We start from the raw sequence: 24500 nt of genomic DNA, 5'->3' as shown, positions 1-24500 counted from the left end.
ACCTTCTTTTCCTTCATACGGCAGTTCACAAACGGCTATACAGATATACATACAGATTCTGCATACAAGTGTGATATGTAACACGAAAATAGGAAACATATATATATATATTATATTATGTGGCTTCTCGGTCTTCCTCTGACTCTGGAAAGATCTCGCGCTAATATCAATGGTTTCTCCGTCGATATGCATGTAAATACCATTGAAATACCGCTCACTGAAATACTTGAAGCCCTGCTGTCTGCTTTTCAATGATATTTCACTGTTAGCTAAGAATGCGAGTGAGAAATCAGCCGGTAAATCCAACAGTTTCGCTCTATTCTTTTCGTGCTGCGCCGATATTTTTGCTTATTGTTTGTCTGACGTCAGCACATGTGGCGTGACGTCACTTCAGGAGGTGTGGTTAAGTGCCCTGTACGGAGGGGTCAATTAGAAACCAAATTGGTCCTATTTAATCTTTATATTTTTCATATTATGGACAAAAGGTGAACCCTCCTGGAGAAAATGTAAAAGTATGATCCTTGTATGAAGCGTTTGAGTTGATCGAGTTCATTCTGCTTGGGTACAGGGGTTAGCTTTGATTGTTTTGATGGCATTTAATTTTTACCGGCGACACGGTGATTCAGCTGGAAAGCGTTGGCCTCACAGTTCTGAGGTCCCGGGTTCAATCCCAGACCCGCCTGTGTGAAGTTGGCATGTTCTCCCCGTGCCTGCGTGGATTTCTCCAGCCACTCCGGTTTCCCCCCACATCCCAAAAACATACCACAATAATCGGACACTCTAAATTGCCCTTAGGTGTGATTTTTAAGTGCGCCTGTTTGTCTCGATGTGTCCTGCAATTGGTCGGCAACCAGTTCAGGGTGTACCCCGCCTCCTGCCCATTGACAGCTAGGATAGGCTCCAGCATGCCCCGTGACCCTTATGAGGATTAGCGGCTAAGAAAATGGATGGATGGATTTAATTTTTACCTGAAATGTGTAAAATCAATTAATTAATTCATTCATTCATTTTAGCCGCTTATCCTTACCAGGGTAACGGGAAGATATAAAATCAATGAATTAATTGACCAGCTTGCTTTCTCATACGGTGGATGTGAGACATGTCTCTTTCTTTTCCAATTGACACCCAAGTAATGGCTCCAACAACTGGAGACAAATTCCTTCTGTTTTTTGACATACTTGGCAAAATAAAGATGATTCTGATCTTAATTCTGTTATAAAAATAAAAATGGGAATTTAACCTTTCTTGATGGTTCAAGGAAAATCCACTTCATCATGTTAACTTATAAAGATCTAAAGGCAAGACAGAATTACTTTGCTATTGTCTTTGTATTCAAAGAACAACACTATGACGAGTATTGAAAACAGAAAAAGAACTTTCTGAAAAATAAGTGTACATGGACAAGATGTATACATGGTGCTGCTAAAAAAAAAAATTAATAAAAAAACAGGACAAACCCCAACTCCAACGCCCAATCAAAACTGCTGACTGGATTGTCGATACGTCTGTACCCACCCAACAGGACTGGCACGATACCGGAACTAAGACAAGAGAATGCAAAATCTTCTTGGCCCCTCAACATCCTGGTCACCAGCTCTTCCAGCTCCTTCCTTTGGGTAGGCATTCCAGAACACTGCTAACTAAAACTAGCAGATTCCTTCAACTTCTTCCCTCTTTCAATTAACTTCTTAAACAGCTAACTTACAATTCTACAGCAACATGCTGCCAATTTTTTTCTTTAGTTTGTTGTCACATTTCTCCCGGGTTAATTATTATTATATAGTGTACCGTAATTGCCAGACTACAAGCCGCTACTTTTTGTGGCAAAAGGAGTGACGCAGCAAAAATATGGATTTTTCACTGGTGGGTATGAGTTTAAACGTACAACAAAAACGTCTTTGAACGTAACGGTTAAAACATGACCACTCCCTATAATGCACTCGGGTTTGGGCATGCGCATATGCCTCAAATGTGAATAAGAAGAAAAGAAAAAGACCTTACCTTCAGCACATGTAGAAGACAAAGAATCTAATTCAAGTTCGTGTAGAAGAAGACGAACTACCTCGAGAATGTGTAGAAGACGACAACGCTCCCGCAAACGTGTCAAAGAAGATGGTGGTAGTTTTTGGTGCGCTCAAAGCAAAATGCAGCACGATACGCACAAACGTAGAATATGTATTTTCAATTTCATTGATTTAAAATCTTTCGCTGGCTGCATGCAAAGGTCATCTTTTATTGAGGTCTCCCAGTGGATCTTAAAAGCATGGAGCAGTGTGAAGAATGAACCATCACCAATGGATTTTGAAAGACTTGATTGCTATATGAGGCGAACAGAACTTCACTGGTAATTTCAGATGAAAATTACATTTAGAGCGACAGAGAGACTGAAATGGTGTGATGGAGGCTTTCTGAGGCTGTTCAACTCTGATACTGAAGATGACAACTTGAGTGGTTTCATTGAACAGGAGGAGGATGTATAAAAATAATGACTTTTCTGTTATGTTTGAGTCATTTTACTACCATGTTACAATCTTGTTTGGAAACAAGGTATGTAAATAAATGTTTACTAAGTCTTTCTGTGTGAATATTTAATTTCGCAATTTACTGGTACAAATGGTATATATCCTGTGCGTATAGTCTGGGACGACTAATGTATGGAAAAATACTCCTACGCAAAGAGGGCGTGTTTTATCATCCGTTGGGCACTGTAGTCCGAAAATTATGTCACATTACTCATGAACTCACTGTCGTAGTCTCACCATCCTGCACTATTTTCAGATCTGTTGTTGACCATAACTAGATACACATGTGCTTAAGTAACATCTGCACCATTTGCTCAATCGACTGAGGCATGTCTGCAAAATTTGCACAATCAACTCTGTCCCCGATTATCACACTACTAGGCATTTTAAACTTCATACATTTCCTGAAGTCTCAGCACAGTTTGCCCAATGGTCATGGCACTGAACTTTTGCTCTATTAGGCATTCAAATGCCTCTAATTCCTAGAGGACTGGATCTTTTTGCACAATTCTCAAAAATGCAACGTGCCATCATTGCCAGATTACTAGCAACATTTCATTCCTCCGTGACTGTTGTTGAAATGTCTTTATGTCTCTAGGGTATTCTCTGTCAATTGATTGCTCTCATACTAGCTCTAACTTCTACTACTACTGCTACTCTAACTACTGGTGACAAATTCCTTGTGTTTTTGACATACTTGGCAAATTAAGATGATTCTAATTCTGATATCATTCCAACAGATTACAAGGTCTGACTCTCTTTTTACACAGTTTACCACAATTGTAGCAATTCAGAAAATGGCACAAATTATTTTTCTACACCAGTTAAAAAACATTTACCAGAGTTGCTTAGGTTTAATAATTTTGAGGGAAAAAAAAACCCTGCTCAATTCTGTAATAGGTGAGTTCTAAAGCCAGCTGTGGAAAACAAAACTCAGCATCTGACAGGGAGTCTAACTACAGTAAGCCTTCCTCTAATTGAAGGTCTCATACATTATGCCTTGAAGTTCACCTTGGAAATACATGTCTTGTAAGAAAACCTAACTAAAATAACCAAAGTGAGGCAATTAAGTAGGACATGTTTGCCCCAAGCTTCATACGAACCAGGAAGACAGCGGTTAAACTGACTCTGTTGGAAGAGTGGAATTTCTGGAGAAACAAGCAAGATGACTGCGATAAAGTATGATGTGGAAACACAGAGTCGTCTGATTGGAGAAAAAAACAAAAACAAACGTACATTCCCAGGCATTCAAAGGAATATTGTGAGAGACAGACAGAGAGAGAGAGAGAAAAGAATGTTTCTGACTACTGATGCAAGTTATTTAGGAGATACGTCTTATTAGTGAGCGGCCTTTAAATTGTAACACCAGCCAGAATGCTTTATAACATCCACCAGGGACACACTGATAATAATAACATAAGCAGATATGCCTGATATGAATAAGTACCTATATGTTGTGATGCAATCCTAATACTAATATGATAGGATGCTGTGCCAATGACACTTTAGAACACATGTGCAAATAAGGCCTTTCCAAATTATTGTCATCATCTCCTTAACTCTGCAATGCACTTACAATGTATGATATGCTATCATAAATAATACATATCTAAGATATTTTTTGATTTCCATAGCTATAATAGATCGACTGTCCAACTGTGAATAGCTCACTGGAGGAAACAACCATAATCCCCTGAATATGACAATGGAAAACCAGTTCTTTCTCTCACCTTGCAGCGTGAGTCACAATTCAGATATAACTTCCGCTAAAAGTGAGCAGTCTCTCTCTCTCTCTCCTCTCTCTCTCTCTCTCTCTTTCTTTCTTTCTCTCTCACTCTCTCTCTCTATATATTTCTCTGCCTGCTTTCCAGTCTGCATGAAAGTCAAGCACAACATACACTAAGGTGTCCGTGCTCTGCTTCCTTTGGAATTAATCAGTGAAGCTTATATGTCATTAGCACATGCCCTTTTCTTTGCTGGGTGCTCATAGCATTTTAGAAAACATACCCCCCAGTGAACTTGCGCCTTTAAAAATGAAAGGATTCGAAAATACTCCCCGAGTGCTTGTCAGTTACAAGATTTATACATGCATCTGCACCTGGCAATATACTTAGCTGCTTGTGCATGCAATACAGACATATCATGCACACCTCGGGGCAAACCTTTAGTATATAGTGCAATAATGCATGCTGCTCTAGCGAAGTGATGCATTAACTAAGAGATACAGGTGCACATTTGCATTACCTCAAAGCATCGCAATAATTACTCAAAGCAGAACACAGCACTTTATGCTGCAGTTATGCAGGGATATCATGATCACATCATACATATATATATTTTTTTTTTGGGGGGGTGGGCAATTCAAAATGTGTCAGAATATTTCCAAATGGTTCCACCAAGGTCATCTTCTTTTTTCTTTTTTTTTTTAAGTAAAAGGTACCGTTCAGTTATGACATGCACTGCTGTGACAAGCATTTTACGATGACAGACACCTTTAGCTCCCTTGTGTTCAATTACCTTGTAGTGCAATAGAAAAATTGCAGGCTAATTGTCAGCTGGATAAGGAGTGCAAGACAACCCCTCATGTTGGTACCACAGGGAGAGGATAAGGTTGTGGAAACTTTGAAAATGTGTGGTGGGGGGTTGGGGGGGGGTGTACTTTGCTCCTAACCAAAACCGTGAGAGTATGCACAGTATGTATGTTGGGTATAGTGCATGGGACAGAACACATATTGGCGTAGTGCATTCAATATTTATAGGATATCATATTACCTTTGAGCACGGCAGATCATAATACCTCCCTTTTGACTCTGTTGCTGTGTATTCAATTTGGTGGATCTAGAAAGAATTAATTTAAAACAGACAAACTGTGACATTTGCATGAGTATAACTTCAATAAAACTGCAGACTATAGTTTACTGTTTTTTGTTTTTATTGTATCCTTTCCCCCCTGAAGAATTCCAGAATGTGTCTTGAAACTGCTGTTTTCTCCACTCTCTCTCTCTTACTCCATCATGTTGTTGTTTTTTTTTCTCAAAGAGCTTTAGGAGTTCATCCATTTCCTGGTTCTCTCATCCCTCATCTTTTTGAAATACTCACAACCCTTTTATTTTTAGCTTCTTCCCATCTCCAGTCTTTGTCCACCTTTCCTTTCCCATCTTATCAAATTCCATAGGGTGGGGAGGGGAAGTGAGAGTGTATCCACCCACATGAGTGATCATCATTCTCTTCATGCTATTTTAGCAATGCCAGGCTCTCAGATGGGTCACAGCCTCCACCTGCAAAAATATCCAATGCTGCAGAAAAGTTGTTGCAGCACTGAATCTTCATCAAGTCAAATGCAAACATGATGACAATGCATCACTGGATATGCAAACATAATTACACCATACTGATGATTGCTAATTCACCAGCAGTAGGGAGGACAAAGGTAACTTGTTTAATTCTGATGCTATAACAGGATGTGTACAGTGTGTGAAGCAGGGCGGGGTTGATGAAAAGTCTTCTAAGCAGAAAAAGAAGGTGAATGATTGAAATGTCTCAGGTTGTGCTCCGTTGTTAATATAGTTATGTGGTGTAATCGTGCAATAATAACATCATAATCCCATCTGGAATGGGAAACTGGGGCTGTGTTCTACAGTGATTGAGGCCATTTCCTGTTATGTGTGTGTGTGTGTGGTGTGTGTGTGTGTATGTGTGTGTGTGTGTGTGAATCTGTGCATTTTAAACAGCAGTGACTGCAGGAGGCAGATACAGGATCATACCGCAGCGCTGACATTGTCTTCAGTCCTCCTCGTTCTCCTTCACCCTCCCCTACTCTCAGTCTGCATCTCAGCAGAATTATCACCACAAAAACACACACATAAATGCGTACGTGTGCACACGCACACATAATACCTACTGTACACACACTCCAATCAGAGATGCAGGAATAAGTGTGACTATATGCAGCCACAAACACATTCAATACACAGGATGTGGGAAAAGCACACATAGCAATTCGTGAGGATTGATGACCCTCTTTCATGTAAAAACAACACAAAGGCAAAGGCATACTTTCAGGCTTATTTAAAGCCTGCTGTGCATGAAAACAATGTGTTTGGGAAAGGAGGAACCAGATTCAGAATGTGGAAATAATATTACAAGGTTGATTTCATCATTAAATGTGTCATTTTGTGGATGTGCTAAACCTTTTCAGCTCAAATAAGAATGGCTTGTGTATTAAAAAAGAAACGAGACATTAGCTATAGTTTTACCTTGCCGTGCATTGTTTATTTTACAGGGGTGACAACAACCCTCTCACACACAGCTGTCACAGGGCAAGTAAAACATCCACGCTGGGTGAGGCCTGGTATATCAAACAAGCTCTGGGTCTCCTCACATTTCAAAAACAGTGTGTGCGTAGGATGATGGGCAGAAAAAGCCACCATCTGCTACAACAAATATTGTATAAACTCACTAACCATTACAAAGGGTCTAACTGAGAGGTATTGGAGACCTTTAGATTTTTTTTAATCAAATAGTTATAATAGTTTTATATAGATTTTCTATCTGATCAAAATTCAAGCAAAATATTGATTGATTAGAATGTCATCGACGGCATGGTGGGGAACTGGTTAGGTCATTGGCATCACCGTTTTGAGGACCGGGATTCAAATCCCATCCCCCCTGTGAGAAGTTTGCATGTTCTCCCTGTCCCTCCATGGGTTTTCCGGGCACTCCTGGTTTCCTCCCACATCCCAAAAACATGAATCCATTGGACAATCTAAATTGCCCTGAGGTATAATTGTGAGTGCGACTGTTGTTTATCGCTATGTGCCCTGCATGCTGCAACCAATTGAGGGTGTACCCCGCCTCCTGCCCAATGATAGCTGAGATAGGCGCCACAATTCCCGTGACCCTTGTGAGGATAAGCAGCTCAGAAAATGTATTGATTGAAAGAATTTCATCATAATTTATTTGACTGCAATCCTGATTCATGTGTTCTCCGCATTCGTGTTTCATGCGAAGCAACAGCATGAGATGATTCCTTGCGTTGAAAGCTGCCATATTAAAGGAGTGCATTTTCTGTCATGATGGTGTCATAATTAACACAGTGCCCCGGACATGTTGGCTGTCTGACATTGTGTCTGACATTGAATCTACTGATAGACGACTGCTCAGAGGCATGTGATGAGTATGCTGGGAAAGCTGGCCTAGACTCTAGGCCATGCACCATGTGATATTGATTATCTTTTGTTTGGCTATCATTGCAGCTCCTTGCCCCGAAGGACTTGACTTGCATTATTGTTAGGAATGAAGCTCTATTACTCCAATTTGCCAAACACTCCAAGTAGTACAATGAAGTAAATGTAAAAAAAAAAAAAAAAAACCCTCACTGGGTTTTATCAGCTGGAAAGCGTTGGCCTCGCAGTTCTGGGGACCCGGGTTCAATCCCAGCCCTCCCTGTGTGGAGTTTGCATGTTCTCCCCATGCCTGCGTAGGTTTTCTCCGGGCACTCTGGTTTTCGCCAACGTCCCAAAAACATGCAACATTAATTGGACATTAAATTGCCCCTGTAGTCACTGATGGTGTAGTGGTACACATGCCTGCCTTTGGTGTGAGGAGTGTGGGATCGATTCCCGCTCACTGATGGTGTGGATTTCTGCACTGCAACTGACTGGTGCCCACTTCAGAGTGTAGTCTGCCTTTCGCCTGAAGCTAGCTGGGATAGGCTCCAGCTTTCCCCTGACCCTTGTGAGGATAAGCAGCTTGGATAATGCATGGATGGATGGATGGATAAATTGCCCCAAAGTGTGATTGTGAGCGCGACTGTTTGTCTCTATGTACCCTGCGATTGGCTGGCAACCAGTTCAGGGTGTACCCTGCCTAGACTCCAGCACTCCCACGACCCTTGTGAGGATAAACGGCGAAGAAAATGGAGAGATGGATGGATGGGTTTTATCATACAGTATCATATAGCACAAATGCCTGACATGCAAAGGGATGCATTGGTTAATTTAAATACATTTTAAAGTAAGTGTGGTGTACTGGAACTGAGATGAGAATGTTCCTACCTTGAACTTTGAAACTTTTCAAGTAATTCCAAATTAATGAACTGGCTAAAATGGCACCGATGCTCTTTTGTCAGGTTACAGTAGACCTGACCTGCCTGCAATTCAGTAAACAAAATTGGTGGCTTTCAGCAGCAGCAACGAAGCAAAGAAATGCATTTGATATCTGTAGTGCTAAAGTTTACGACCACCATGGCTGGTTCGAGGAATTCATAGTTGAGGGGACAGGCAGAAATTTTAAGGAGATCATGGGACAGCATATTTTGTTTTATTGTATTATTTATTAGGCTCTTCACTTAATGATTGCTACAGTGCATAGTTTATAACTGAACATAAACATTTCGTAAAATACTGTAGTAACACACAGGTACTGGCAAATGTTAACAGGGCACTTATACAATACATTTGTGTGTGGCTACTTACTTGTCATTAAAGCTGACAACCAAACAAATTTATAGTCCAGTAAAGTGTAAACACATTATCTTCCACGATTTGCATTGCAAGGTTCGTTCCTCCAGCCACTGTGATTTAACGCCCAAACACTTAAAACATGAAACCTAACCTAACCTGTGTAGGGATTTGCGAGTTTGGACCCTACGCGTGTTCACGAGTCGAGGAAGATATGACCAATGATTATAAAAAGTTAACAGCAAATGGATTTATTACAAAGGAATGTGCACTACAGACGTCCGGGTCTTATCTAGGTATCTGCCGCACACGAGACGTGTCTTCTGGCAGGATAGCCAAAGAAGAAGACAAGAGCTGCCCAGTAACACAAGGTTTTTATATGTATGGGTCCATGTTAGAAGTGGCAACCCAGTCAGATCCTGGGCCGGGATAGTAACTTTCCGCTCCTTATCTGGTGTCGTTCGTCTCCACGGCAACGCCTGGGAGAGGACGATGGCCCCAGCCGGTTTTCTGCGTACAAAGATCAAGGACAACCACCGGCTCCACAACACATCCTTGTCTGATTAGCAAATGGGCAACACTTTATCCATTGATTAAATATATAAGGTCATATTTAAGCAAATAATGAAAGTGCAATAAAAGTAAAATAGTCTTTATTCCCTTCTTGATCTATAAAATAGATCACAAAAACAATCACGAAAATTCCCAAAGTAACCCTTCAAGAAATATGGAAAGCGTAAAACCCTCTCTAATCGTCTGGTGTGGTTTTGGACCTTTACGTCTTGTCTGTGCTGCTTCTAAGTTAAGAAGTTGTTTTTGGAGTTTAGTAATTTAATTATCCTCACCCTGTTGTTGGCTTGAATAAATCTTGAGGTGATGCACTAAGTGTCGTCTAAATCTAGGCTCATCTCCGGACATGAGGTCAGGGTCAGCTTTAAGAGTGGTCTGTACTGGTTCAGGGAGACCTGACAGGATCCCATTCCTGAACATAGCCTCCTCCTAACCAGATTGTCCAGGGTGATGTCCAGTCGATTCAGTCCAAAGTTTAGTACAGTTAGTCAAGTGCTCAAGTGGGTCGTTTAACATAGAGGAAAGAAGTGGGTGTGGCTGTAACAGAAGTGGGGAACCTCTCTCTGATAGCTACGGCCAGACGCTCGAAGTGTGCTCTCAATATGGTTCCATTGGCTACGTTAAGCAGACCTGCAGTTGTCTCGATTTCTCGGTGTTCAATACTAGTGCATGAGCTAGATGCTGCTTGTCTCCAGTCTCCCATACAGAGTGTATACCCCTGTCAAGTTTCCACAAAACTAGACGCCCATGCATTACCACCAGAAGAGAGATGAGGCAAGCGAGCAAGACAATCAATATCTTTAAGATCATACGGCTTGTATATTGGACCTGCCAGAGCTTCTGTCATAGGCATCATTGTAAAGCAAAGCAAAGCAAAGCAAATTTATTTGTATAGCGCATTTCATACACGAGGTAACTTTACATGATTAAAGGCATTTGAAAACAAAGAGATAAAACATTTAAAATGGGATAAAAACAATCAAAATGACAAACACAATATTTTAAAAAAGCAATTAAAACCGCATACAGTGCAAGTAATATGATCAAAAAGTGGATATATTCTAAAAAGCCTGAGAAAAAATTTTTCAACCTAGTAGCATTTTTTTGCTTGTTATATAATACAATATAATATAATATAATATAATATCCATCCATTTTCTTTACCACTTATCCTCATGAGGGCCGCCGGGAGTGCTTGAGCCAATCTCAGCTGTCAACGGGCAGGAGGCAGGGTACACCCTGAACTGGTTTCCAGCCAATCGCAGGGCACATAGAGACAGACAACAGTCACACTCACAATAATACCTACGGGCAACCTTGAGTCTCCAACTAATGTTGCGTGTTTTTGGGATGTGGGAGAAAACCCAAGCAGGCACGAGGAGAACATGCAAACTCCACACAGGCAGGTCCGGGATTGAACCTGGGACCTCAGAACTGTGAGGCCAAAGCTTTACCAGCTGCTCCACCGTACTGCCATAATATAATATAATAGTAATAATATTAATAATAATAACATAATAGTCATCGTGTTATTTCCAATGCGAGAGGACGCTTCACATCAAATCAACAAGACCGTTTTCACCAATCCCCCTTCAGCGCCTCTTGCTTCCCCTGTGTCTGTGTGTGTGTAGTGTACTTACGTGTGATTCAGAACGCGTGCGTGTGTGCGTATTTGACGTGCCTCCTTTCTCATTTTTGCAGTCCTTCACTCGCGTCCCTCTGTTTTTAAGGGATCCCATCCCTCTAGGTGTAACAGGTAAACCTTTTAGTGCAATTGTACGTCTACAATATACGTCAGCTACGACGGGATATAAAACTTTTCTTTATCGCTTATTCTCTTTATCTCTTATTCTCAATAACTCATATGAGCCATGAACAATCTGATACCAATAACTTCTCAAATTTAGGCAGTTCAATATGCAGAATTCGACAGTAAACAGGCTTCCACTTACCTTTTGGTTTTGGCCGCGACCTGGAGAAGTCAGAAGTACAGACCACCACCCTAGACTTGTCCGTATAACATTCCTGTGTTTCCCATATGTCTCTCTTTATCTCATCCGTGGACGGCCAACGCTCGTCTACCTCCCTCGACTTACAGTCGGGGTCACCAAATTGTAGGGATTTGCGAGTTTGGACCCTACACGTGTTCACAAGTTGAGGATGATATGACAAATGATTATAAAAAGTTAACAGCAAATGGATTTATTACAAAGGAATGTGGAGTACAGACGTCCGGGTCTTATCTAGGTGTCTGCCACACACGAGACATGTGTCTTCACTTGATTAACAATTATACATGAAGCAGGACTCGGAAGATGCAAGGTAGTTCAAGGAAAAACGTTTATTATATGCAGAGGTCGGGGATCGAGCAGGCAGTCCAGTGCAGCAGCAGGAGTTGGGACGTCGGGCGAAGAGAGCAGGTGAGCGGGCAGGCAGGAGTCAGTACACACGAGAACAATCAAAGCAGGCAGAAGTAACGACAGAAGTCAGGCTTACAAGGTTGGTCGGAGAACAGGCGAAGGTCGGTACACACAGGTTGTTGATCAGGGATACGAGTGTGCTGGAACGGGACATGAAGCTCAACGAACTGGCGGGGACCAATCGTCATCGGGGTGATATAAATACACAGACTAATCAGCCCGCATGAGACGCAGGTGTGCGCCCCAATCAGCGCACCCGCACAGCTCGTGCTGGAGCGGCAGGATCATGACAGGCACCTAAATTTAATGGATTAACCCTTTTATCGGCCACTCATGAAAATATTTATCGAGTAAAATCATTTGGGGCTTTCTATTTTATGTCTGTTTTTTCCTTTTATACAATTCCCGTCTCTTCTTGCATATATACAGTATGTTTAGCTGTGTGGGTGTTTTGTTTTTTTAACTGAGGGACAAAAAGTTCATGTTAGTAAGCCTTGATAACAATCAATCCACATCAATCGGTAGTCTACAAGGCAAAGCTTTGTATTTTGACAATTTTACGCATTCTATTCTATCAAAACAGCTAATCCCACAATATTTGAGCAGCAAACATAGTACTTGTGATTTTTACTCTTATTTTGAAACTCATAATTACATCTCTTTCGACAGCGGACAAACAATGATTGCTAAAGCACAGCAGGTTCAATACGAATCTACATCACATATGCATAAGTCACATAAATTAGACTGCTCAAACACTAGCATAACACAAACACACAATAAACGTTTGAGACACTTAAATGTCAAAGATTAACATATTTCCCAAAACAACAAATGACTTTATGGCTGAATCTACACAAACTACAGACAGTACTGTAGATCAGGCAGCCAATGTGTTGTTTTCACGTGATGGCACCAGTAGTGCTGCCTCAGGCAAATAGCTGATGGTGGCCATTTCATTTCCCTGAGCTCGTTACTCGTACATTGAGTAGAACTTGAAGATGCCTATTTGCGGTGCCGTGGGTTGCTCAAACGGACCTGGGGTGAACAAAGATGTTAGGTATTACAAAATGCATAAAATTGTCACTAATCAAGGTGATGAACTGCGAATTCTCAGTGAACAGAAACAAATTTTATGGAAAAAGGCGATTTATCGTAAAGACATCACGACGGAGGACCAGTGGGATCGGACACTTGTCTGCTCAAGCCACTTCATAAATGGTTAGTTCGGTCTTATTTTTTATAGTTAGGTTGTTGTAGCTAACGAAAATTGGGGTCTTGGTGGTATTTCGTAAGCTATTTGCCTGAGGCAGCACAACAGGTGACGTCACATAAAAACAAACCGTAAGATGCCTATTTACGGTGCTGTGGGTTGCTCTAACAGACCTGGAGTGAACAAAGATGTTAGTTATTACAAAACGCCTAAAATGATCACTAATCAAGGTGATGAAGCTTCTCCACAAGCATTATCAGCGTGGCGGTCATGCTAGCTTGATTACCTTGAGGCGGAATGTAAACACCGACAAGATAAAAGATGTGAACTCACGTGGCGAATAAAACGGCTTACCGTTCAAAAACAGCGACTCTAAAAGCGGGCTCCAGTGTGTGCTGAGCTCTGTAACGTCCGTGCACCATTCCTCGTTGTCGAGGCAAACTCCATTTAGTCAACTTTTTTTTCAAAAAGTAAAACCTGTATAATGGGTTCACCACAAGCAAAGCAAAATGTTTGTTTAAAATTGGATGACAATGGTAGAAAGACAAAAGAATAAATAAATCTAGTATTTCACTAAATTCTCGAATCTTTCAGGTGACGAACAAAAAAGAATCTTAACTGGAATGTTGGCCTTCTGAAAAGAGTATCAATAAAGCTTGTTAGCTTGACGACACGATCAGCACGATGGAGGTTGAAACCGGCTAGTGTGATAGTAGCGTAGGCACTCGTCCGCAAAGCCAAGTCTCTGTGAAACACAGAGCCGCAGAACATCCAAAGTCTTTCGTCTGAAGCATTGGACGACGTCACCGCCTTCGAAGGCATACTTGTATCCCGGATCGCAAGCCTCTTCGTCGCGAGGCTTTGAAGAGCGCGCCGAGTAGCAACTCTGGAAAAAGCTTCAGCAAATTGGTGAGAGTTGTCAAAAACCGTCAGAAGAAAAGTCAGAAGAAGGCTCTCTGATGGTTAGCAAGTCCTCTTTTGTGTACGTGAGTCCTGAGACACCCGTGAAACACAAATATTAAGAGGGAGAGCATTCCACAGGCTGCCACACTGGTAGGAGTTAGGTAGGGAGGTTAAATGGCAGCGCGCAGTGGTGTATGAGTAATTAAGCAAAAAATGTGATGTCAATGAAAACAACCCAAAAAAAATAGCATGAAAGGGAGACTTGAAGGATCATGCATGGTTGCGCGGGTTTCATTTGAGGGGGGGATGTCATTTTTTTCACGAAACCCGTGTAAAGCTGGCCCCACTAAATTTGTTACTTTAGCTTGCATTAGTGTCTCTACTGTATACTATAACAAGAAGGCCAATCAGTAAGAGCGCAGATTGCTATCTATTTTGTCTTTGTCCATCCGTTCTTTATTTAGCAAGTTGACGGGCAGCGTCGTTACAATTACAGGGTTAGACATTTTATTGACCCTGAAAGAAATTACAGTTTATTCACTTGTATGGGGTTGTCACTTTCTCCTGATGACATAGTAGCTGAAGCATTGAAAATGTACACAATTATGATTATTTTATTCTTTCATTATACAATTCCTTACCAATTTCAATGGGTTCTTCCTTAGCCCTCTGTCACGTCCCATCGGAACGAGAGTAGGACCCAAATGCAGGAACTCGGAAGACGCAAGGTAGTTCAAGAAGAGACGCGTTTATTATATGGCGAGATAGGGGATCGAGCAGGCAGTCCGGTGCAGCAGCGGTAGTTGGGACGTCGGGCGAAGAGAGCAGGTGAGCGGACAGGCAGGAGTCGGTACACAGGGGAACAATCAACGCAGGCAGAAGTATCAAAGGAGTCAGGCTTACAAGGTTGGTCGGAGAACATGCGAAGGTCGCTACACACAGGTTCAATCAGGGATACCGGACCACACGAACGGGACATGAAGATCAAAGAACTGGCGCCGGCCAGTTGTCATCGCGGTCATATAAATCCACAGCATAATCAGACTCCATGAGGCGCAGGTGTGCACCTTCCAATCAGCGCACCTGCGCGGACACCCGCACAGCTCGTGCTGGAGTGGCAGGATCATGACACCTTCTGCAAACGTTTGTGGAAATCGTTTTGGTATTTTTTGAAAGCATTACCATAAGGAGCATAGGAGGCCCAAAGTTTCTTCCAAAAACGAGGGAGTGGATTGAGTTCTAAAAACTATCTTGGATATTATTGTAAAATCCTGCAACATTTCGGACAGTTTGAAGATTAAATTATTCTTTTCATTTCACCTTATCCCTTTAGGGGGCGCCACAGCATTTCATCCTTCTTTCCCTCCATCTTCTGCAGTATCCCTTGTATCACTTCACTTCGCTCATTTCTTTCCTCACTACATCAGTCAACCCTCTCATAGGTCTTCCTCTAGCTTTCTTGCATACTCACTGCTGATCCTTGATGGAGTCCTGCCTCCATTTTATACTTATCTGTAACACCTAAAGCACACCTCACCACTGTTAACTGCTATGATACATGTCCTGTACTATTCTAACCTACTTCTCTGCCATTATAGATTTCCTCATAGAGTGCCCCAGTTCCTCTGTGGCTACACTATCATAGGCTTTCTTTAGCTGTACAAAGGCATGATGCAGTTCATTCTGACATTCTCTGTATTTCTTCATCAACACCCTTAAGGCAAATAATACTGTATATCGGTGGTACTCTTTCTAGATGAGAAAAAAAACACACTGTTGCTCACAAACACTCCAGTCAAGAATCTAGCCTCCGCTATTCTTTCCCATAAAAAGAGATTAGTGTAGCTACATATTGTACTCAAGTAAGAATACTATTAGTTTAGAATTACATTACCAACTAAAAGTAATCCTCCAACAAAATACTTGAGTAAGAGTAAGGAAGTCCTCACTTAAACCAACTCAAGTACTGAGTAACAAGTGAGTGACTTCTGATTCGTTATTTAAATGATTGTAAAATAAAATAAAAATAATCAAAATATGTGTGCAATTTAGGTATTGCTGAATATCACAATCTAAAACATGAATTGGTTCTTAAAATAAAACCTAAAATAAGGCATGAGGGAAAATTCAAATCCAGTAAATAGTCTTATACTGTCCAGACACAAAAAAAGGAACAAAACTTCAGTGGATATAAAAAGTGAGACAGAGAATGCAAGAGAGAGGGGGGTGGGTAGAGAAAATGAGAGACAGACAGAGATAGGGAGAAAGAGCATAAGTGAGTGAGAAAGAGAGAGATAGAGAGAAAGAGAGAGAGAACAGTACATAATTACTTGTGTCCATAAAGTCAAAATCAGCAAAGACCAATAAAAGACTGTGCAGATGTCACTTTCAGCACCATATACATAATTGAAATGGAGTAAAAGTACTGTTTTGCCATAACATAAGTAGTTGGGTAAATGTAAAAAGTGTGTTTTATTTCAAATACTCTGACAAGTACAGTTCATCCAAAATGTTACTTGAGTATATGTGAGAGAGTAAATGTCACACATTTACTACCCACCACTCCCATAACTAAATTGTGTGGCTCGTCATCTTGTATAATTTCCACAACTCTGCAAATTTCCCTTGTTTTTAAAATGGGCATACATACACTTTTCCTGCATACCTCAGGTATCTTCTCATCCTTTAGAATGAGAATCCATCCATCCATCCATCCATCCACTTTCTGAGCTGCTTATCCACACAGGACTCGCAGGAGCGCTGGAGCCTATCCCAGCTATCTAGCTAGCAGGAGGCAGGCTATAGCCTAAACAGTTTGCCAGCTAATCACAGGGCAACAAAGGACTCCTGCTCACATTCACACCTACAGGAAATTTAGAGACCTCTATGGATAGATCCGCGGAGGGTGCCTTAGCCACGCCCACTTTGATACTGTTGTTATGCACCCCAAGCTACCGATCAAAATGGCGGAGTGTGGCAGTGTGGCCGAAGCATGTTGTGAACGATTCATTAGAGCGGCTTCCCGATAGTATTTCTGTTTCCTTTCTGCCCGTGGTATCAGAAAAATCGACAAAGAGTGTACAGAAAGACCTGAATTACATTCAACAAGGATATATTCATAATGTCAAGGTTTCCCAAACGGGAATGCCTGTTAAAGTGTCTGCAATGTGTTGGCCATAAATGCGAAAGAATCAACCACCTCATAAACGAATGCGATAAGATTTCTGATGGCTATTGTTCATGCAAAGCAGGGTAAGATTGCATTTTTATGCTACATAAACATGTCGATTTAAAATTATATCTACGTTCATAGTGAATAATTAATTTACATAAATTATGGCAGTATGCGTGTACTCCATTGTTCTGAACATACGTACTGTACAGGTACAGTAAATGTAGGCCCAAAATATTTGTATTCATGTGATGTGTTTAATCATGGATAAGAATGCTTGAGAGCAGAGCCGAGGTGCGGCTGGAAGCGTTGAGTTTCGCCCGGCTCAGTTAGCCCTTCCACCTTCCTTTATAACTGCTACACCGACTAATTGAATAGCTTAACTTGGAACAGACGTCTTTATGCTGATTTATCTTCGATACGTTCAGCTGGTCGTGAGGTCAGCCACAAGCCTTAATCCACCATTTGCATTTATATAAATTACGCTTTGGGGTGGGAAAGCGCACCAAATATCCTCCAAGTAATCTCTCTGGATAGCGCTCGTCTCCGTTACACTTTCCCCAGCCACATCGAAGCATCACATTTCCGAATCAGATATAAGCAGGACTATACACTGGCAATTCAGAGGGTTAAAGCAACCATGCGCTCTTTTTGTTTGTGAGTAAAGGCTCAGCTGTAAGCAGCATGGCGGAGTTCAGAAAATAACACTCACTGATTGGTCAAAAGGGAGCTGTCAATTATTCTCATGGATCCATGGATTAACCTACCATTGACGTTTCTGGGGTGTGGGAGGAAGTCCGAGTGCCTGGAGAAAACCCACACAGACGCGGGGAGAACTTTGAAACTCCTTGTATTGAACAATCTGGTTCAAAATGCCAAAGCCACCTCTCCTAGATCCTCCATACCACCACAAGTATGTCATCCAGACCAACTGCCGTTCCATTTTTCATCCTAAAAAATAATAAGAATTATTATAATTTCCCCTTCACTAATCATTGTTGGTCCACCACAAGACATGTACAGTACATCTACTTGTGTGCTTGTACCTTCGCTCATGATCGTGCCCCTATGTTAACTTTCCTGAAAGAAAGTGCTCGCTACAGCCATTTCCATTCTTTTGGTAAAGTCCACAATAACCTATTGCTCTAAAGGTCTTTTCCACATTGCACTTAGCAACATGGCATTGACAACCACGTTCATTGTGTATGTGCTGTGAGGGCACAAGTACAGAACATCATGTCGTGGTGTTGTACGACACGCATACAGGGCATATGGCAGGACATGCCCTGGAGTTGAAAAAATTTCCAATTGAGGAGCGTGGCCACAAATATGTCAGTCATTCAGGTTAAATCATTGATCCTAAAGACTTTTTGAAAACAAATAACTCAATGATGTGCAAATGTAGTGTACTAAAAAGCTGAATAAAACAGATCTTCACTCAGATGTACTGAATTGGATTATTCAAATCTGTGTAAACTTTGACACAGTTTTAACATTTAATACATTAATTATTTTGTGTCCCATTAGAGTGTACTGCATATCACAAGCGGGTATTATACTTTGAGAATAAAAGTGACTTTTGACAGTCTCCACTAAATTGTCTAACATGTCCATTTATTCATTCTTTACACCCATTATCTTAATCAGGATAGAGGTGCACTGGAGGCTATCACAGCTTTCTTCGACTGAAAGGCAGAGTACACCCTGAATTGGATGCTAGTCAGTTGCAGGTCACTTACAGCGAATACCAACCTTTCAGACTCACATTCACACTGTCACAGAGAGGGAAATGAACCCACGCTGCCTGCACTGAAGTCTGGTGAATATACTACCACACCGTCAGTGTCCAACAATTGTGAATTTAATTTTAAATGTTGAAATGGTTGCTTCAGTTTGACTTTCCAATTTTCTCAAACTCAACAGTGGCAAAACTGAGATTGTCCACATTGGAGCCAAATCCATCCCTGCCAAATTTTTCAGTTTCACTCTCACCACTGACGACACCTTTTACATCAATAACATTATCCAGTCGACTTAATTTCTTCCCCGCAAAATCAACCACCACTCAGTGCTGCCATACTGGTCCACACGTTGGTTACACCCTGTTTTCATTCTTGCAATTTCCTCCTCTTTGGTCTGTCCCTTAAGCTTACCCAGGTTGTTCAGAACTCCGCCAGCCCATTATCACCAGAACACCATCCACCAATCATATCTCACACGTTCTCCAACAGCTCCATTTTCTTCCAATCAAATACTGCATTCACTATGTACAATAATTCTTCTTTACACATTCAAGGCCATAAATAACCTCACTCCTTACAATATCTCTCTGACCTCCTCCAAATCAACAATCCTACCTGAACACTCGGGTCTGCTTCTTCCAAATACCTCCTCGTCCCTCCAGCCCATCTGTTTGCCATGCTCTAGGGCTTTGGAACTCCATCTCTACTGACATCAGGAAGTTTGGTAAATGAGGGACAACAATTAAAAGGGGAATCAGCAACTCATTTAAAACCCCTCCTTTTTATACAGGCCTATTCACTTGTTGTTCTTGCTGTTATTCTTCTGCTACTGCCTAATTCTTTATATATGTTTACTATATATGTGACCCTCCAGCACAAAACTGAGTTGCAAGGCCGTGTTTTGAGCTCTGTGTATACATTTTCTGAAAAGCCATTACCAATGCTTTCGTACCTATGTGTACATTGTGGTAATTGGATAAAATTTGATGTAGATTTGTTTCCCTTACGACGGACTATTCCTTGTTGGTTCATAAATGTAATGATGTACATTTGAATTAAAGTCCTGCTTCAGAGAACTCCAAGCTTTTTGTTGATACCAGACATGATCCGATTTTTCTTGTTTAACTCGCGGTCGCTGCCGGTTAATGTCAATGATTGTTTTTTTTTTTTTTTTGTCATTGTCGGACTATTCTGATGGAGATTTCACTGTTCTCTCTCAATACAGTCATTTTTTTTGTTTTTTTTTTGCAAGGCATTAAAGCAAAACAAAGCACATTTATTTGAATAGCACATTTCATACTCAATGTGCTTTACATGATTTAAAGCATTCAAATACAAAAATAAAAGCATTTGAAAATTAAAAAGTAGAATTAAAACAGCTTTTTGTTCAAGAAATATCACTGAAAAGTGGAAGTACTCTGAAACACATGAGAAAAGAAGAGGAATGTTTTATCTGAATTTGAAATCACTCACACTTCAGTTGGCAACTTATTCAATTTTTTTGTAGGATAATAGCTAAATGCTGCTTCACCATGTTTGCTTTTGACTCTGCGCTCGACTATTTAAACTGAGTCAATCAATCTCAGACTGGATTTGTATTCCATTTGCATTTCTTTCATGTATTCAGAAACAATACCATTTAGTGATTCATAGACCAGTGTAAGAACTTTAAAATCTATTCTAAAGCCGAACGGAAGCCAGTGTAAAGACTTTAGAATGGGAATTATATACTCTGACCTCTTTGGTCTGGTCAGAACCCGAGAATTAGCTTCAGATGTTGAATGCTCTTTTGGGGGAGCACAGTCAGAAGACCATTGCAATTGTCAAGTCTACTTGAGATAAAAGCATCGATGAGCGTCTCCTGGTCTGCTTGACATATGCAAGCCTTCATTCTAGATATATTCTTCAGATTGGAGTTTTAGTAATTGATTTGTTATGACTGGTCAGGTCGTGATCTATCAGGTTTCAGATTTGGTCTTTGCTTTTTAAAGATAGTGAGTTCAGGTACTTACAAAGAGCAACCTTTTTTTTTTAATTGCAAAAAGCAATTATCTCAGTTTTGTTGTGGTTTGGTTAAAGGAGGTAAGAAATTCACATACATTTCAATACTGAAGTGATCTCTTATTTTTGTGGTGTTTAAATCACATCTGAAAAATTATCATTTTCACAGTCAATGCTTAATAGGATCTTGCTCAAAACTTGACCCTTCGACTTCTGATTGGTTTCATTCTGGAGGGTCAGATATTTGATTATACAGGGAGTCCTCGGTCTATGACTGAGGTCCGTTCCCAGAGTAGCGACTTCACTCGAATTTCGACTCCAGTCGGATTTCACGGTTAAAGTCAAAATCCAGATGACTGCTGGGAATGGCTTCAGCATTCCCGTGACCCTCGTGAGGACAGGCAGCTCAGAAATTGTTGGGTGTTGGTACTTCATGTAAAAAAAATAAAATACATTAAAATGAAAAATATAAGATGCTTCACTTACCATTTGGGAAGGGAGGCTGGAATAGCAAAGAATGAGGGGCGGGTGCGCTCAGCTATTGCTTTATAAGTAAGTGCAGGTAGCCGTTGCTAGCGGTAAATTCATCCTGAGCGTCCTTGCCTTTCTGCTCTTTCAAACTTACGAAACTATGCCGTGGCTTTTCCCTTAATGAACATTAGGCTGATATTAAGCCTACATTGATTCCAATCCTTGATCCATAATGTAAGTAATTTTTCCATCTCAGCAACGATCAAAGAATGTTGCTTCGTTTATTTTTTTCTTCACAAAAAAGTTGCTTTGTGATCACTGTATCACTTATAGGGGCGAAACGTGGGCTAAAATCTGGGCTTTGTCCTTAATAATTGCCACGCTTGTCCGACCGAAACCCCAGTCTTCATGTCCGTCGGTGTTAATCCTTTCTCTGATTTTTTTTTAGTGATATTAAGCTTCATTTCCATGGTCATTGCTTTTCTTTCAGCTGGACCACTGTTGCTAAAAAAAAAAAAAAAAAAATATTCTTTTGGGACATAATGTGTAAAAAGGTGGGCGAAATGGGCAAATAAACCCCCAGCGCACAAACACAGATAAGCAATATGAATTAGCAAAGCAGAAACACTATGGTCCTGGACCCATAATGGTGGACAAGTCTTCGGCGTCGTAAAGTCAAAACGTTTTAGGTCGAGACTATCTGAATCTGAGAACTCCCTCTACATTGAAGGTGTAGTTTGCGTTTTTTGACTGCTAGCAAGATGTGAATGTAGCCTCATTTCACTGGCTCCCCCTTTGTGTCTCTAACAAATGCCATACCCCTCACTAATGTCAACATTACATATTACACATCACATATCTCTTTCCTTGTTTTGTCTTTGGATCTGTTCAATTGCTTCTCGGTAACTGTTTGTAGTTTGTGTGTGGGTACAGCACATTATTGATGAACTATTTACTCACTTGCCTCTACAATCTCTGATGGGCTGTTCCTGTCATGGTGGGGCAAGTTTTAAAGGAATAATTAAAATTAAGTTGGAAGCATAACTTGGGCCCAGAGAGGGATACTTTGTCAAAAGGTCATTTTAATACTATTCTACTGTCAGGTCAAACTGACATAAACACATGACAAAAATAGTTTTTTTAAACAGTAAATTTCCCTTTTAGTATGTTTAATTGTTTTGTACAGAGATCCTGAAAGGGTTGAAAGATGTTTTGTAAAAAATTTATTTATTATTAGTAGTAGTTGTATTAGTGGTAGTCATCGAACACAACACAACTCGTACTCTTCATGTGTCAATCTCCTTACTGAGAACCAAGATGTGTGCGTGCGTGCGTGCGTGCGTGCGTGTGTGTGTGTGTGTGTGTGTGTGTGTGTGCACTCTGTGTTTGACTTTCCTACTCATGCCATAGACAGCTGTTGTTTGTAATGTCCCGAGCGCTCGAATACACTTTGGAATTAGTCTGTCTGTCCTGACTGTTAGAGGTAGGGGAACAGGCCTACCAACGAAATCAGATTCTACCCACCCCCAACTGTTTTTTAACACACACATTGAGCAGTAACAATAGGTCTAACAGAGAAGGCATGTTCTAAACAGCTGACATTAAACTGGGCCTTTTGAAAATTGTCTTAGCTAACCTGTGTGTTTGTGTGGAGGTTCATAATGATTTGTCAAAGTCCTCAACTACTGTATATCACAGTGTATTTGTTGCCTTAGTGTACTGTGCGTGTCAGAAACTTCTATCAAAAAAAAACTATAGGAACTGCAACAACAATAAACCACAAATAATACAATATACAGTCTATCAATATGAGGAAATTTAATCTGTAATTTTAATTTAAAAACAATGTCTTTAAATGGAATAGTAATAGAAAAAGACTACATACAGCATTTCCCACATGGAGAGGGGGATGGGTGTTTTTTAACTGTCCCTCCTCCTTCCTCTGTCTTCATACCCTATCTTTACTCCCATCAGCGGCTGACTGGTTAACATAACCCTGTACCAATCACTGAATAAAAGTCCAAATAGATTGTTTGAAAATTGCTAGAAAGTAGCCAACATACTTTTGAAACTGTCTTTAATTGTATAACTTTACATTATTTAGACACTGTCATATTTGTTTATATGTGGGGGTACTGTTTCTGCTGGTGAATTGTTGTGTGAGAAGGTGAAGAGGTGAATTGATTTTTTAAATGTTTTAAATTAGAAACTCACAGAATTTAAATATAAGACTTGTATTTTTATAATGGGCCCTTGTTCTCTGTAATTTAACGTTTTTTATTTATTTTTAATACATTTTATGATCTGTTATTCCACCAATCAGTTCATTTACAAGAATGAAGCAAGTTCGTTGCGCGCCTTTTGCCCTCTCACCCGTCAATGCCATACTGCAAGAAGCTGTAGTGCATTGGTGTCACACTCATTTTTGCCACTGGCCACATTGGAGGTTTGTTTTCCCACAGAGGGTCGTGAAGACTGTGACTCGATATGTATATCATTGTCTCATATTATTACATATAGTAAAGTGGGGAATAACTAGTTTTGAAACCAGATGCCAGTAAAAAAAAAAAAACCAAACAGCTCATGTAAATATTATTTAATTTATTTTAAAAGGGGGCACATATTGTTTAATTTATTTTAAACGTTGCAGACAATTTACAATTTTGGTATTTTGGCCAAAACATCAACAAGCACACGATTTGCTATCATGAGCCACATAAAAAGATGTTGCAGGCCAGATCTGGCCCCCGAGTCTTGAGTTTGACACCTCTGCTGAAGACTACTGTTTTAAAACCACTGATGACGCACAGCATTATTTTTAATCCCATCTATATGCTGTGGTTGGGTCAGGACATAGACAGTCACTCAACTCCCCCTTCTTTCTCCCAGCTTCCTCACAAAGCATTCATTCCTCTCATTTGTAAATCCCTTAAAAGCATGACAAATGTGCATTAGAAAGTTCATAGTCCCCATTGAAACTATTTGCAAATCTTTCATTCAGACCCCTCTCTAAGACACAGCTGCA

The 24500-nt window shown here is 40.6% G+C and overlaps 1 long non-coding RNA gene across 2 annotated transcripts; it reads right to left on the bottom strand.

The window, feature by feature from the left end:
* Positions 1-11917: 11917 nt before the first annotated feature.
* LOC133501124 (uncharacterized) lies at positions 11918-15073 on the bottom strand. Of its 2 annotated transcripts, XR_009795102.1 has the most exons (5): positions 14731-15073; positions 14011-14082; positions 13806-13931; positions 13541-13663; positions 11918-13011 (listed from the first exon to the last, which is right to left on the bottom strand). It is a non-coding gene; the product is annotated as an uncharacterized LOC133501124 (long non-coding RNA). The 2 variants fall into 2 exon arrangements; XR_009795103.1 differs by lacking the exon at positions 14011-14082.
* Positions 15074-24500: the final 9427 nt, after the last annotated feature.

The sequence above is a fragment of the Syngnathoides biaculeatus genome, chromosome 5, assembly GCF_019802595.1.
Source record: "Syngnathoides biaculeatus isolate LvHL_M chromosome 5, ASM1980259v1, whole genome shotgun sequence".
Taxonomy (NCBI): Eukaryota; Metazoa; Chordata; class Actinopteri; order Syngnathiformes; family Syngnathidae; genus Syngnathoides; species Syngnathoides biaculeatus.
This window is presented reverse-complemented; position numbering and strand designations above follow the sequence as displayed.